Source organism: Galeopterus variegatus, unplaced genomic scaffold (genome assembly GCF_000696425.1).
Source record: "Galeopterus variegatus unplaced genomic scaffold, G_variegatus-3.0.2 Scaffold1457, whole genome shotgun sequence".
Classification (NCBI taxonomy): Eukaryota; Metazoa; Chordata; class Mammalia; order Dermoptera; family Cynocephalidae; genus Galeopterus; species Galeopterus variegatus.
Genome location: NW_007727568.1, coordinates 93074 through 101406, shown reverse-complemented (window position 1 = coordinate 101406; position 8333 = coordinate 93074). Strand labels below are relative to the sequence as shown.

The following is an 8333-nucleotide window of genomic DNA, read 5'->3' as shown; positions in this document are numbered from 1 at the left end:
CGGCACGGTGGCGCACTTCTCAAGTGTGCCGCTTGGGAGCGTGGTGGCGCTCCCACTGAGGGTTCGGATCCCACATACAGACCGGTTCCCACTCACTGGCTGAGCGAGGTGTGGGAGCAACACCGAGGGTTGCGATCCCGTTGCCGGTCCCGGTCCGGTACAGGCGCGACACTGAGGGTTGTGATCCGTTGCCGGACACGAAAAAAGACAAAAAGGAAAAAAAAAAACTGTCTGTAGAGCCTATGAACAAATAAAATCACTACAATGAACCAGTTGTCAATGCCCTGTGTCCACTCTGTACACATAAAAGACCATTCATGGATGAGCTGAGTGGAGAAAACCCACCCTGCTTCACATCTCACTAGTCAACAGTGCTGGATCTTCACAACTGGAAATAACATATTCCTAGAAAAGCACAGTTATATCCATAGTGTTAGTGTCGTGATTGTTTTTAAAAACTACATTTTAAACAGAAAGACATTTTTCAGACTCGTGTCTTTGTGACATCAGTACCCCATTGAACAGTGTCCAGACAGGTGACCTGCTATTTGTTTTGATCAACAGAAACATTACACCTGAATTTTTTTCTCCTGTAAATTGATTGAACTGATTGTTGTCAACAAGTCAAATGCTCCAAGAAAAGTATAAACCTCAGAGCTAAATATAACCTTTGTTTTGTTTCTTGATTCAGGTCTAGCAAGGTAGATACTTTAGTGTGTCTATTTTTACCGTTGTGGTTGGCAGTTTGGGGTGGGAGTTAAATATATCATATTTATTTTTATTTTTTTTCCCCTTTTTGTCTTTTTTTCGTGACCGGCAATGGATCGCACCCTCAGTGTCGCGCCCGTACCGGACCGGGACCGGCAACGGGATCGCAACCCTCGGTGTTGCACCCGCACCTCGCTCAGCCAGTGAGCGGGAACCGGTCTGTATGTGGGATCCGAACCCTCGGCGGGAGTGCCGCCGCACTCTCAAGTGGCGCACTGTAGCAGTGCGCCACCAGGCTGGCCCCTAAATATATCATATTTAAAATGCAATATTAACACTGACTAATAATATCACAACTAATAATATTCGTAGCACATAATATTTTCACATTCCTCATCTCATTGGATCACCCTGAAAACTCAATAGTGACTGTTTTTGCTTACTGATGGGGATCCTAATCTTCAGAGAGGTAAAGTGACATGCTGTGTGACTTTCTCAAGGTCACAGAGCATGCAGGCTCATGAGCCAGTGTTCAGGCTTACGTCCCTGCTCACTCCATCATGTCATATGCCTTTCAGATGTACACCTGTAACAGACGTAAGTGGCAAACCAAAAAGCAGGTCAAAATAAATAATACAGTTATCAAAATATTTGAAGCTAAAGATTTTACAATACGGCTAGTAAAACGTGTGTTTTTTAAACTATTGTTTGAATAAAGATTGTTAGTGTTGTTCCATAATCTATCTCAGTTCGAGTCCTGTTCCTGTGGATTGCCAAAGGTCGGCTATGGACATTTATTCATTTAAAAGCAACTTTTGCATTTTAAGCAAATTCCTTCTAAGAGTTAGTGGCAATTATTTGACATCCCTTTAATGAATTATAAAGATAAAGATTTTCCTGGACTAACCCTTGACAACTACGCATTACAAAGAATAGCCTCCACATGTCTTCTTTTCGGAAAAATTCTTATCAGTTGCTTTAAAATTCAACTACACCTCCCCCTGCCCTATGCCTGGTTTTATTGGGGTTGACATCAATCTAAAAGGGTTTAACTTTGTTCCTGCACTACAAAAAGGCATCTGTTAGAAACAAACTCAGTTGATCCATATATCTAGTTGAAATATAATACAGAGCAACACACGGATCCTAAGTACAAATTGCATTTCTCTCGCCACAGCACTATAAGCCTACATTGTGGGAACTGTCCCGTGCCTCATATTCTGATTATTATAGAAGCCTTCTCATCCAGCGTCCTTCAGGCAAGGGTCTTCAATTGGTCTTCAGAGAGAGGATTAAGGCCAGTATGGAAGCTCTCACCAGCCTAGACCCCTCTGTAAATAACTGTAACACCAGAAAGAAGCATAATGGGCAGGACCGTGGGCTGGCAGCATTTATGGACAGCCAGCCACACGCCTACATTTCCAGCATCCAGTGCACAGGGTGCTCACCTGTACAGCTTGCAAGAGAGATGGGATGGGGGGGAGTAAGGCTTTCTGCTGAGGGTCTGGATTCCAAGCATTTTGCAAAACTAAGTCAGCATCATCAGCAATAAACAGTACTCTTTCATATGAAACAATAAGCTGAATTTAGGAGCACCAGAGACTCATCCAGGAAGTAAATGAGATCTATTAGAGTCAATTCAGGTCTGCAGCAGATGACTTGAGGGCAATGCTTAACTTGGTACCAGTAAAGACACTGGACTAGAAATGATCACTACTAGAGAAAAAATACACACACATGTACACACATACGCATATGTGCACAGATATACACATTCACACATGTATGCAGATGTGCACACACATGCATATATGTGTGTGCACACATGTACACATACTTAAAACACATGCACAAACAGGCACACCTATAGTACACACATAGAAATACATGTGCACATGAACATGCACACACTCTTTTGCAGAGATATACATATTCACACACACTAATGCACATGCACATACACATGCTCTCATGCACAGATGATTCACGCACCCATGCACACATATGCAATACTCTTTTGCACAGAGATATACATATTCACACACACTAACGCACATGCACATACACATGCTCTCATGCACAGATGATTCACGCACCCATGCACACATATGCACACTAACAGACACATGCACACACAAACACACAGACAACACACATGCACACACAAACATGCAATTAGTTTCTCTTATTTAAGTCTCAGAACCAATAAAAGGAAAGGTTTTTTTTGGTTTTTGTTTTTCAAATTGTTTAACTAGAAATTAATCTAAAATGCTTGAGAAGTACTGACATTTTAGTCTCCTAAATTGCCTTGAGGAAAACAGACATATCATGCAAGTCAGTTGCCCTCAGCAGCAATGCCGGGCCAGAATCTGCCCTTTTCTGACACATGGCAAACCGGACATGTTTGGTTTTGTTTATTACCATAGGTAGAGATTATATCTGTATGGGCTGATACACCTTTTGAGTGGAAGCAGATATATTTCTAAGTGAAATAGTATAGACACAGGTCTTTAATCCAACTATACTGTAAGTGCCTCAGGAGAAATTGCTATAGGAGATTTGCTGGGGTTTTTCATAGAAGCAATTAATTACTGAAAATCAACATATTGTCAGTAAGTGTTACATTTTCAAGTAAATATATTGCCTCAAGCATCTTCTAAAAATATGATAGAATGAGAAATATAAATTATAAATTAACATCACCCCCAACCCTTCAACCACCCTTCTGTAGTTCTCTGGCACTCCCTGGAAGGAGGTTCTACTTGAAACATGCAGAAGGAGGAACCTGTATTCCCGGACCATCTGCCCTGTCCTCTCCCTGGCTCATCACCCATCAGCCTGTGCGGAGCAGCAGGCGGCCACCTCCACTGTGCCTGTGGCTGTGGATCTGCCTGTTCTACCTCCTAAGCCTTCTGTAAGGAGCTGTGTGAACATGGCTCTTAGCCACTTGCACGGAACCTGAGTACTGGTACATTTTAATTAATAATTGAGCAGGGGAGTCCTCAGGCTCCATGCACACTGTTGATCCTCAGGGACATTAAGAATTTAGAACTCCTTTGTCTGCACTGAAGCAGTGATGTGCTAAGGTCTACCTGCCGCCCCCTTCTGCAAGCTTTGCACGAAAGGAGTTCTGCATTCATCTGTTCGCCACTGTGATCCGGAAAGCCTTTTCTTCCTCTGGAAGATGACTGATTCCAAGGTACAGAACAGACTGGAACTTCATTTCATTTGTTCCTTGCCTGCTACCAGAACTGGATAACACAGATAGCTCAGGCTACTCAGCAAACACTCCAGCCTTCCCTGGGAAGGCTGGCCCTCTGTCCTCCCCTTCCCTTGAGTTCTTTACACATAAGAGGGGACCCCTTGAGTCTTGGTCCTGCTTCATTTGTCCTGCCTCTGCTGGCCTCACTAGAATTCCCACCAGCATCAGGTGGGTGGAATTTTCACAGCCCATTTGTATTGTGTTGGAGCCCTGTGTCCTTATGAAAGTAATGCTAGAGGGGACATCTGAGGCTCAAGAAGAAAACATTACAAGCAACAAAAAGAACAAAAGCATTGGGCGGTCAAAAGGATTCTGCTGATGCCAGAATATTTGTCCCACACCAAAACGACAGTGGAGACAGGTTCGGGGGGTTGGAGACAACTGAGAGAGGGGTTTAAACAGGGCCTGGAGTGTGCCTGGAGGTACAATGGACAGAAGGCACCTCCAAGTCCCACTTCCACTTCTATAAAGGGGGTGTGATGCCTCTCTCAGCTAAACAGGCAGCAGAGCAACTCCTCCCCAACCATTCACAGTTCTGTCTCTCCGTTGCTTTTTTCTCTTATCTTGGTGATGTTTGACATATGCAAATGAAACCTGAGCATGTCTGCACAATGAAACACTTCAGCATATTCAATCTGCCCATATGGGGCATAATCACAGGAATATATACAGCGTGGCTAAACTTCATAGGATCCATTTTGTGGAACTAGTAACATTGAAGAGGTCAGATCATGGTGAGGATCGGCAAACCCGTCTGTGTTATGCCAGCTTCTCTAGAAAAGTAGTAGAGTTTGCTTTGTGTCAGTAAGCAGTAAAAAAGTCAGCCATAGGTGGATAGACAGATGATAGACAGATAGACTGACTTACTGATAAATGATAGATTGTTGGATAGATATAGATAAGATTCACTGATAGATAGATAGATGATGGCTAAATAGGTAGAGACAGATAAATAGGCGATAGATATACATACACACACACATATATGTATACACCGCACATTTTTTTAAAACTCTCACAGGAAGTAAAAGATAGCTGAAAGTGAGAATTTGGAAATTATGTTTTAATGAGCACCTGCTGTGCTGCTTCTCAGTGGTCGTGTCCGATGGCAGAGACTGGCCGACAGTGTGTGATTCCAGGTATTAGCACAGAACTGCCACTGATGCTTTTAGGGGACTGTGCGACGGCTCACATGCTCCCCCTAAGCCATATTGATCATGTCCCAGTTACACACTCACCTTAACTCACCGGCCTGCCTGGTGCTTAAAAGGAACCTGGTACAGTCAGTTTGGGGAACCAACCACACACCAAGCACACAGCACTGGTCTTCAGAGATGCCAAGGCGGCTTGGCTCTGGGACAGCATCCGTGCAATTCCACCTGCAGTGAAGTCACTGCACTCTCGAGCACAGAGCAAGGCGAGCCCAACTGTGCCCCATCTCTCTGTCTTCTTTGCTTGCTTGTTTGTCTGCCTCCTCCAGGGCAGGCAGAGACTCCATCTTTTATGCCCTAACTAACATTTGCCTAGACAGCTAGATTAATTCTTGAATTGAGTATTATTCTGAGGAATGATAATATAATTAAACAATTAGATCATGGTTTTCTGGAATACAGTAGCACGATGCCCGTGAGCCCCGTCACCTGCTGCCTGGATTATTGCAGCAGCCTTCTCGCTGCTGTCCTGGCCACCCTGCACCATCTGGTTACCCTCAACACCGACACGTAGCTGGCTCCATTCAAGAGAAGAGAGGTCTGGAACATCTGTTCAAGAAAAAGTCATTCGTTCACTTGCTAAAGCATAGAAAGGCAGACTTTATTCAGGACCATCACGGCAAGTGCAGGGACCACTGCAGTGGGGCTTTGCAGTGGAGGAGAGATTGGGCTCATCTCTAAATATAACAAGGAAAAGTAGGAATGTGTAGCCAAGGAGCAGGGTGGGGGAGGAGGTGGGCATCAGTGGATGGCAAATTACTAAGAGGAAAACAGCAGGGGTGAGGGGGATCCTGGCTAAACTGGCCTAACAGGATTCTTGCAGAAGGCAGAGGAGGGTGATAGGACATCACCCAGGGGGACAGAGGGATGTGGAAGATGGGGAACCTGATCGGGTACGAGGGTGGGTTATCAGATATCGAGGGTGGGGGATTCTGCCTAAACCAACTTAGCAAGATTCTTTCTAAAACTGGACAATGCAGAAAGGAACATGGAAGTCCACAAGTCAGGCCGAGTGGGAAAAAATTCATGGAGCCTGAGCAGAGTCTGGTCCAGGAGAGAATCTACGTAACATCCCTGCTGGGCTTCCTGGAACCCCCCTCTGACTTGATTCTCAGAATCTCATTTTATATCCACAAAGGACGTACAATCCTGTGTAGCAGGGTGTGTAGGTGACTCTTCTGATTTCAGGCTGCCACTGAGAACAAAGGGCCCACACATTTTAGGAGAGGGCAGCTTTGCAGGCAAGACTTGCCAAGGGGCAGCGCCTAGCCTGCTCTGCCACCTGGATCCTCGCTCCCCCAGGGTGGGGGAAGGCCACAAGGAGGCAGGGCGAGGTCTCTTTGAAGAAGATGGGGGTACTTTGCTTGTCACCTCCATCCCCATGAGGATGGGCGTGTTCTCCCCACCTCTTGCCAATGAGGGTGATTTGTGAGAATCCTCTGGAAAGCCAGGCATGTGTGCCCTGAGCTGGTGCCTGACCCTGGCCTGGTGAATGTCAGACTCAGAAGCTGCCTAGAGGTTTTTGTAAGAGCAGAGTGGGAGAGACTGAGCAGCTTGTGTCCTGAGAGCAGACGAACATCACAGGCACAAGCCACGGAAGCCTCCTGGGGGGACAGGGGGCTTCCAGCAGGACTGGGACAGCTGCATGTAGTGCTTGACTCTGCTAGGGTGACAGGTTAATAGAGACATCGGGACATAAGGACCATCTTCTGAGAACCCCCAGGAGCTCCCAACAGGACTGGGGGAAGGAAGAATGAGGAGTTGGTGTTTAATGGGGGCAGAGTTTCAGTCTGGGAAGATGACGAAGTTCTGGGGATGGATAGTGGAGATGGGTGCACTATGGGGTGGATGTACTTAATGCCACTGAACTGTTCACTTAGATATTAAGATGGCCAATTTTATGTTATGTGTATATATATATATAATCATGACAATTAGAAAACAGAGAGAATCTGAGTGTGGGCATCTGCCACCCAGGGGACGACAATGTCCAACTAAACTGAACTGAGCACCACAGGGCATGCAGGAGAAACATCTGGCCCTGCCCCTTCCCCAGGTGCTGAGGGTCTGTCCAGGAGCTGTGTGGCTGGGGGAGCCTACCCCACATAAGAGATGGGGACTTAGGTTTACACTCACCTGGACATTCAATGGCTGGTCATCAGACAGGTGACTTATGCCTGAAGGAAGATGACCACAATGGTCAGTTCTACTAATGCCCGAGATGCCTTCTACAACCTAAGGAGGGAGACACATTTGACGTGTGCAGTGTAAGGGGAAAATCTATTTCATAATTCTGCCCTCTGAGTCCAGTTCATGCAATAAAAGTTACACATATTTGACTACAATATATATATTTTTTAATTTACAACAAAAGATACCCCAAACAAAGGCAGAGGCAGAAAGTAACTGGGAAAAACATTACTTTAGCTATCACAAGAGTTAATACTCATATGGACAACATATCACAAACTTTTACAAACTTATAATAAAAGTGAAATAACTTGCAGAAAAAGATGGGCAAATCATATTCATAGGCAATTCACAGAGGAGTAAATGCAAGTGATTGATAAACATATTTTTAAAAAATATNGCTGGCAGCATTTATGGACAGCCAGCCACACGCCTACATTTCCAGCATCCAGTGCACAGGGTGCTCACCTGTACAGCTTGCAAGAGAGATGGGATGGGGGGGGGTAAGGCTTTCTGCTGAGGGTCTGGATTCCAAGCATTTTGCAAAACTAAGTCAGTATCATCAGCAATAAACAGTACTCTTTCATATGAAACAATAAGCTGAATTTAGGAGCACCAGAGACTCATCCAGGAAGTAAATGAGATCTATTAGAGTCAATTCAGGTCTGCAGCAGATGACTTGAGGGCAATGCTTAACTTGGTACCAGTAAAGACACTGGACTAGAAATGATCACTACTAGAGAAAAAATACACACACATGCACACACATACGCATATGTGCACAGATATACACATTCACACATGTATGCAGATGTGCACACACATGCATATATGTGTGTGCACACATGTACACATACTTAAAACACATGCACAAACAGGCACACCTATAGTACACACATAGAAATACATGTGCACATGAACATGCACACACATACTCTTTTGCACAGAGATATACATATTCA

The 8333-nt window shown here is 44.9% G+C and overlaps 1 long non-coding RNA gene across 2 annotated transcripts in view; it reads right to left on the bottom strand.

Moving 5' to 3' along the window:
• Window positions 1-7411, bottom strand: part of LOC103593990 — a 9525-nt gene extending 2114 nt beyond the window's left edge. Inside the window, exons 1-2 of one of the 2 annotated variants that reach the window (XR_550807.1) lie at window positions 7318-7411; window positions 5209-5730 (exon numbers count right to left, since the gene is read on the bottom strand). This is a non-coding gene — a long non-coding RNA (uncharacterized LOC103593990). The remainder of the gene's footprint in view (window positions 1-5208; window positions 5731-7317) is intronic. The other variant, XR_550806.1, reaches the window with a different exon arrangement.
• Between the last annotated feature and the right edge of the window lie 922 nt (window positions 7412-8333).